At 41.4% G+C, this 7,922-nt stretch overlaps 1 protein-coding gene across 5 annotated transcripts in view; it reads left to right on the top strand.

The window, feature by feature from the left end:
• The first annotated feature begins 453 nt into the window (after positions 1 to 453).
• Positions 454 to 7,922, top strand: part of ZNF462 (zinc finger protein 462) — an 88,850-nt gene continuing 81,381 nt past the window's right edge. For 3 of the 5 annotated variants that reach the window (XM_075279848.1, XM_075279832.1, XM_075279819.1), the window contains exon 1: positions 455 to 841. The gene's annotated coding sequence lies outside the window, so the exon portion shown is untranslated. Of the gene's footprint in view, positions 842 to 1,614; positions 1,738 to 7,922 lie in introns of all 5 variants that reach the window. The other 2 variants (XM_075279825.1, XM_075279839.1) reach the window with 2 other exon arrangements.

Genomic DNA, 7,922 nt, shown 5'->3' with positions numbered 1-7,922 from the left:
ATCACATTGAATCATGTAAGATGGTTGACGGGAAGATATTTTTTACTTGACAACAAAGGTGAGAATTTTCTCAGCATTCAGTGAAAGTATATTCTTCAGCTATCTCCTTCATACTTTCACCTTAGCTACCCTTTCCACTCATCAGTATGGGCAATGGCCACTGTGTAAAGCGGCTGCAGTGCTCCAGATAGCTCTCATCTCTGGACTGAGGTGGCTATCGGCTGGAGGTCACATTACAGCAATGACTGAAGGTTTCTTCAGCACAGTCCATTAGACGTGAAAGTGTTCCTTCTCCATGGTGCAGATGACTCCTGCATTCTAAGCACTTGGCAGAAAAGCAGAAAGAAAAGTTTTTTTCTCCTTCCCCCATCCCCCAAGCTTAGTCCTTTCATCTCAGCTCTGCTGAATATTTCTAGCAGGCGTTCCAGAGATAGGAGACATGTCTACACGGTCCTTGCTGCTGTTAGAAAGACTTTGTGCACCCCCTGGTGCTCTAGCGTTTTGTGTGGTAGAGATTGTCTTCTCTCACTCTCCCTCTCCCTTCTGGTTGCTCATTATTCAGAGAGAGGCAGAGACACATACGCACATACACACTCACTGAGAGAGACGGATCTTTCAGGTCATCTGCAGCTGCAGAGCAGCAGCAGCAGCCAGTGAAGGAGAGAGGAGGAGAAATAAAGCAAGGAAGATGGCAATCCTCCATTGCTCAGAGTAGCAGCAAGAAAGAACTCCAGGAGGAGAGCTCCCATCTCTCTCCACCTAGCCAGCCAGCCAGCCAGCAGGCTATTATCTGAGGCAGCAGGACAACAAGAGGCTGGAGCAGCCACGTCCAGAGCGCTCTGTAAGTGTGCCATGCCAGTCATCTTCTACTTAATTGCTATTGTTTGTGCCCTCCTAATGTCTGTAATGCCTACCAGGAGACTAGTGGAGCTGCGGTTTGGGGTGGCTTTCACAGTACTGTGGAGGGGTGGTGTGCTGTCTGGAGAAGAAAGGAGGTGGTGGTGGTAGTGGTGGTGGTGCTGCTGCTGCTGGTGGTGGCTATGGAAGAAGGAGGAGGAGAAGAAGGGCGGCTAATTAATGAATTCATTAATTGACCCCCTCCTTTACCCAAACACCCCCATGTGGTGGAGATTAAAACGAACTTGAGGAGAAAGGCAAGGGAGTGAGAAGAAGGTGATGTCTGCTTGCACTTGTGTGTGTGTGTCTGTGGAGTCAGATAGTGACAGACACAGCGGGGGGTATTGGACATTACAGATGCCTCGGTGGCTGCATGGCCAACATGACAGGGTGACCTCTTTTATCAGTGTCATGCTTTGGCTTGTCCCCCAACCCCTCCCCATGCATATTAAGAGGTCTTCTAGCACCCCTCCCTCATAAGCCGTGTTGACATGGAAGGTTGGGTTGAAATATCTTCTTGCCTATGAGGGAGGGAAGGGGTTGTTGTTCAGCTGAAGGCTTGTGTTCCTGGAGAACCTGCTTGAAGGAGAAAGGAAACCTCTAAACCTGCAGCTCTCTCATTACATAGACTGTGTGGAAAGTCCTCTCCTCAGCTAGCCTAGAAAAGCCCTGAGAAGCTGGAGATCCTGCTAAGCCTTCCCTGTCCTCCATTATCAGGCTGTCTATTTTGGTTCCTGTCCAGACTTCATAGCACAAAGCTGCTCCACCATGCTCATTATGAGCTTCCTCCTTCTGGTAACCATCTTCTCAGAACTGTCTGCAAAGCTGAGCTCAACAAAGGTACCCTAGAAATGCTGTGTATAGCTAATGGGATGGTGTATTTTCAGAAGAACCTTCAACTAGCTAGTTTCCCTCAGCATTTGTGCTCTCCTTGTGGGTTTTAAGAAGGTCACTTGATGTTTTTTCAAAGGAAGTGGCTTTACTACTTGCTAAAGGAAGCCCTGGTCTGAGTGAGGCAACCTAAGACATACTGAAGTTCAACCAGAAAATGGAGGACAGGAGGCTTCAAAGTAGACAAAGCTAATATGGAGCCTTGTGAGGAAAAACATGATAGTGGGTCATTAAAATGGTTTATTATGAAATAGGTTTGTTCTCCAGAGTTGGATTTAGTCGATTTCTTACATTTTCTGTGTTTTTTAGAGACTTATTTTTGAATTGAATTGAATACATGGGCTACTGAGGGAAGATAATAGGTTGATGATCCAGGAACCAGAAGGGGAAAACGTGATGCCACACATATTACCAGCTTATTACCTCACGCATAAGCCCCATATTTTATGGTCATTTTTGACTTAATATGTGAGGTTCTCTTTTGATCGAAACATTTTTATTGAATCACAGGCTTGTCTATTCTGAAAGTAGATCCAATAGTTCCACAAGTTGGATGCAGAACTAGGGTGGTTGAGGCTAGCCACCTTGGACAACCCCTCCAGAATTCAGTAGGCAGTAGAGTTTAGCTAATTGAACAGTCCAAAGTTCCCATGGAAATCTATGGTCATCCATGAGACCTTTGCAGTTGCTCTTAAGGGAGTCTTTCACTGTGGACAATCCCTGTTTATAAGAAGGAACCATTGACAATAAACAGATCCAAAGTATTTCCATCAGGGATCCACAACTGATCACCTATTATCTGTGAAGAAAACTGTCAGTAGGTGTTCAAATTCCATACAGCACCTCCATAGGGGAAGTAGAGCATTACACTCATTTCTATCAATGGGTTGCCTATGTACTTCAGGACAGGGAAGAGTCTCAGGAGCAAGACACACTCTTTGTAACATTCTCAATGAGAGGTTCCTGAACATAGGACCCCCTCTCTTAATTTTGACTTTTCTGCTAGGGAATATGCAAAATAGTCTTCTAAACTAGACAACCCCTTTAATTTGTTTAAAAGCGATGGGTTCACACCTCAGTTACCTCTGCATGTTCCAGCTGCCCACAAGTCAACCTTTTAGTGATATCCACCAAGGTATTATGGCAACATACTCTTATTAGGTTGGCTTAGGTTTTGGCTCAGCTCATAAAATGGAAGCTGTTTATGCTATTTCAGACTGCAGTACAGATATAAAGTACAGATGTGTCTATCCTCACCTGCTTAACTTTGGGTAACAACTGACAATTTCTCAAAAAAAACAACTCAATACGATATAGCAACATGCTGGAACGCTATAACTCACATCACAACTACTGGATGGCCACTCTTATGACACATTATGACAGAATGTCACAAAACCAGGTTTTCAAAGATGGTTGTCTAGTTCCAAACATCATACATTAAAGAGATTGTCCCACAAAGTAAAGTCTGCAGGACCTTTGTCCCGCTTCACATTCAACCTGAGCAGAGTGAATTCAATGGAAGGGCCAGAGATAGCTGAAGTACCACACATTCAGCTATCTCTGGCACTTCCATTGTAGTGAATGGGAGCACCGACCACAGCCAATCCCACCCTTATTCAGTCTGGCTGCACTCAGGTTGAATGTGGAGTGGGACTTGGTAGGACAACCCCTTTAAGCCAAGCAAGGACACATCTAAATACTATCTGCAAATGTGGTCTTTTGTATTAGCAATCTAATGGGTTATTAATGGAAGATATTTGCTTTTTATTGAAATCTGTGGTATAGGGCAGGATCAAGATGGAACGTATCCTCTACCTGCAGTATTTTATCTATGAACTGGAAGTGAAATAATGCATAAGGAATTTAGTAGAAATGTTGATGTGTAAATTCCACATAACAATCGGCTACCAAATATTCTCATTTAGGTGTGTCGTGATCCATATAGTGATCTCTTGAACTTCTACCAGCTGTGAAATAACTTTGTCTCATGAGTAGAGAATAAATCTATTGTGCCCTGCATACAAGCATGTTTCTTCTTGTTTTTAGCATCACACTTCTCAAGAAATGGACCTGTAGATAGATAAAGTGATCTGTAACAGCCATTTAGAAGTTAACCGACCACTGAGTAATGGGAGCTATCTGTTCAAGCAAGGGATTGTACAATGTTATATATAAGGCTCAGCCATCCTTCTTAAGATGTTTTTTAAGATCTCTTCTTTCTATATGTTAATGGTTGCATTTATTGTCTATATGCAGAGGATGAAAACTAATTTTCTCCTGCTCATACAACTATAGATTTGTTAGAGAATATTAGTGTAACTCATGTTAGCTCGCAGAGGATTGCCTAAACATGTTATCATTAACATCCCTTTCCTGTCCTGGACTCTAGACTGAGACCTTACTAAGGCTGATACAATGTCACAAACCCTTTGATAAATCTGCCACTAAATACATCACACTTTTACATTTGCTAAAACAGTGCCACTTTTTCTAAACCCTTGTGGATTAGAGATGGAACTTTTTCCTGATGTGTCCAACTTAAATGTTGCATTTCTTTTGTAACTATGTCTAAATACTATCCAGCAGCAAGCCACACACTGTTCGATTTTGGCCCGGTTCTAGAGATGTTGGTGCTGTTAGTTTTGGCTACTGATATTACTGCACTGTAAGAGGGGCTGACTTTACAAATGAGCGACGTCTCTGGGCTATAGACGTGTACCTTCAGGGGAGCGTTCCTCACCACCTAGCAAAAATTGTGATGAATTCAGTATATTGTCAGCTTTGGTATGTTTTATAACACGTCCTATCTCAGAGGACATGAAAGTTCCTCTTTAAGGCTTCTGTAGGCCTCTAAGACACAGAGCAGTAACTTTCAGTTGAATACATGACTAATTGACTTTGTGAACAATAAAGATGATTTTTGTTGTGCATTGTTGAATGTTTTATTCTTTTACAGTGTTGACAAGTAATTGTAATAATTAGGATCTTAAACAGATTTATTACTTTCAGAAAACACATGTACATGAGAAAGTTGCACCCTGTCCCATTTGCTGCCTATGGAGCATACCATGGGATGTGGTGAAGCTATGGCCTGTTTCAGATGTCCTCGTGCTTGTAATATAGGCACTACTTCATATAAATGAGAAAATATATTCAGCTTGTACTTGCTCTTTTGTACATTTTCTCTGCAACAATCTACCGTTAGTGAATTGGCTACCCTACTTGTGTCCTGTCATTTGCCCCACGGTGTTCTGCTTATTAAATCAAAGATATGTTCAACATCAGGATGCTTTTACAAGTGTTCTGTTAGTCTTAAGTCATTTTTTTATTCTCCTGTTACAGCATATCAATAAAGAGCTATCACTCCAGTAGGTCCAGGAAACTAGTTTTAACTAGCCATTACCCACCAAACCCACATCCTTAATTACAGACATGTTCACCTCAGTGGACCTTTATGTTAGACTTACAAGACTGCAGTCTTATTGTTATTATTGCCACCCCACCTTTGCACCCTTAAAGTGCATTCAGTTTTGCCTATTTTGTTGGCACTAACACCACTGACAATAAATTAATGTAGAGGTAAAGCACAAGTAGATGTAAATGGAGAGAAAATTATAAGTAAATGTAGCAAAATACCTTTCTCAGCTTTGGTCCCTCAATAATGTTGAACTATGTTTCCTGGATAATTTTGTACCTCTTAAAAGGGTTGTCTTTTTGTACTAATTAGGTTCTGTCCATATTAACTTGATCGATCAATGAAACATTATGCTGTCCCATTGATATCAGTGGACCGTCCACGTAAGTTATAGATTTGCTGTTTTTCCTCTGGACCACGTAGTCATCCTCATCTGGCCGTTTCTAATACTTCATAATTCTGTAACAGGATGTAAAAATGTTCTTTTGTGAAGCTAAGACAGTATTTTTGTAGCATACCTACTCATTCAAGTTAATAAGGCTGAGCTGCAAAAACAAGCAAAAGCCGCCACGCAATGTACATCGCTATGCTTGGTAAGCAGAGAAGAGGCTGTTCTGTTCACTTTGATACTGTATCCTTTTAAAACTGCTGATCATGAGGGTGCCAGTTGTCAGACCCTAGATGAACTGATATTGTTGACCTATCATTAGGCTAGGTCATAAATGTTATAATCCTGGAAAACCAATATAGTCAGTAAAAGTCAGTACATCTGGTTTTATGAAACATATATTCTAGAATGACTGCTAACTAATAAAAACTATAGGGTGAATTTATCAAGAGGGTAATTTATCAAGTCAGTTTTTCTGGATTCCATATAGATATACACAGTTCAGTCACATTAATGTGACCACCTGTCAAAAGCTAGAATAACTACCTTTGGCAGATGTGCAGGGAGAGGGGGGATGTTGTGATGATGTTCAGTGGGATATTGGGCCATGCCGACTCTAGTGCCGTGGCCAGCTGTGCTAGGTTATGCGGCTGAGCATCCATGGTGCAAACAACCCAATCGAGGTGGTCCCACAGATTCTTGATTGGGTTCAAGTCCGGGGTATTTGCTGGCCAAGGGAGTATGGTAAACTCATCCTGGTGCTCTTCGAACCACGCACGTACACTGCGAGCTTTATGACACATTGCATTGTCCTTCTGGTAGATGTCATCATCCTGAGGTAAAACAATTTGCATGTAGGGGTGAACATGGTCCGCAAGGATAGATGCATACTTGTGTTGATCCATCGTGGCTTCCGCAATAATGAGTGGACCCAGATGGCTAATGACACGTACTTTCTGTGATTGGTTATTTAACGTTGACATCAGAAGTAGGCGATGGTCACATTAATATGACTGTACTGTGTAACTTCCACCAGTTTTAGCAAATTTTGCACAATGCTTTACAAATTTGGTGTATTGATATGTCTAAACATTCTGTCCAAGAAGTTGCTTCATTTTTACAACTTTTGGCAAGTTGCATTGGATATATTGCAAAATCTTGGAACATTTTTGCGCAAGTAAGGTCAAAGTATTTTTTAAAAAATCTACGTTGTTACACCAGAATTCTGGTATGCAGGGCTTGATAAATTTTTGAGGTTGTTTTGGACTGAATTTTATCGTCACCATCTGTAACATATTGCCTTTTCACGTAGTCAGGCAGTAAAATATTTGTTGAGTTCCTCCTGAGAGGTATTACATTATATTGTGTCACCAGTGAAATCCTTACAAGAAGGTATTCATACAATGGAATTTGCATCAGAATTTGAGGCAGATTCCACATTAAAATCAGCTCTAAATTCCATCTGGTATTTGCCTCCCATTGTTCTCAAAGGATGGCAGCATTGGATGATACTTTTTGTACGACACTGATCCTGCTTGATCTTCCTGCGGATCTTGTGGCTGATTCACCTGCAGAATCTGCAGCACAATACTCATGCTGGTTTAGCCCTATGGCGTCTAGGACTAAACAGCAAGCAAAGTTGACGGTGTGAGTCTATCCTTATATAGTTCTTTACTATAAAAACTAACGTTTATTTACACCCATATATTCCTCAGAGGTTTATTGATGCTATGGACCAAGTAATAAGAATATTTTGCTCTCTCTCATTTCCTTTGTTGCCCCTTGGGTCAGTTTGGGATTTCAGAGTTTATATGGTTGGTAACTAAAAGTAATGATACTGTATTTCATTTTTTAGTCATGTAATTCAGGGAATTCCTAAAGCTCTATAGGCCAGGGTTTTGGTGTGAAAGCTTAAGATTACATTTTTTTGAAACTTTATGGGTTCATTTTGCTCTCTCCAGTCCAATGAACATATAACATACGTAAATACATAAAATTCTAAGGATGGCTGATTTTTCTTGCCCATAAATTTACATATTAATCTGTTGGAGATGAGTCCTGGACTCATCTATTGGATGAGTTACATCTCACCGCTTGCGAAAGGGACCACTGAGCAGAGATACTCCTTGCTTACCTGTACATGCAGAAGCACCTGGAGCTGAGAGAGGAGAGCCCAGGAGGTTCATAAGATGAATAAGGCTAAGGTTAGTAGATCTTGGGCTCCAAACTCCAGCAGCATAAAAATATCCTGTTGGTTTAGAGGCCCCAAACCTGATGCCAAGTTCCCTTTAGGCTGAAGACCCGCATTGCAGAAGCGCAGCATTTAAC

The sequence above is a fragment of the Leptodactylus fuscus genome, chromosome 1 (assembly GCF_031893055.1).
Source record: "Leptodactylus fuscus isolate aLepFus1 chromosome 1, aLepFus1.hap2, whole genome shotgun sequence".
Classification (NCBI taxonomy): domain Eukaryota; kingdom Metazoa; phylum Chordata; class Amphibia; order Anura; family Leptodactylidae; genus Leptodactylus; species Leptodactylus fuscus.
This window is presented reverse-complemented; position numbering and strand designations above follow the sequence as displayed.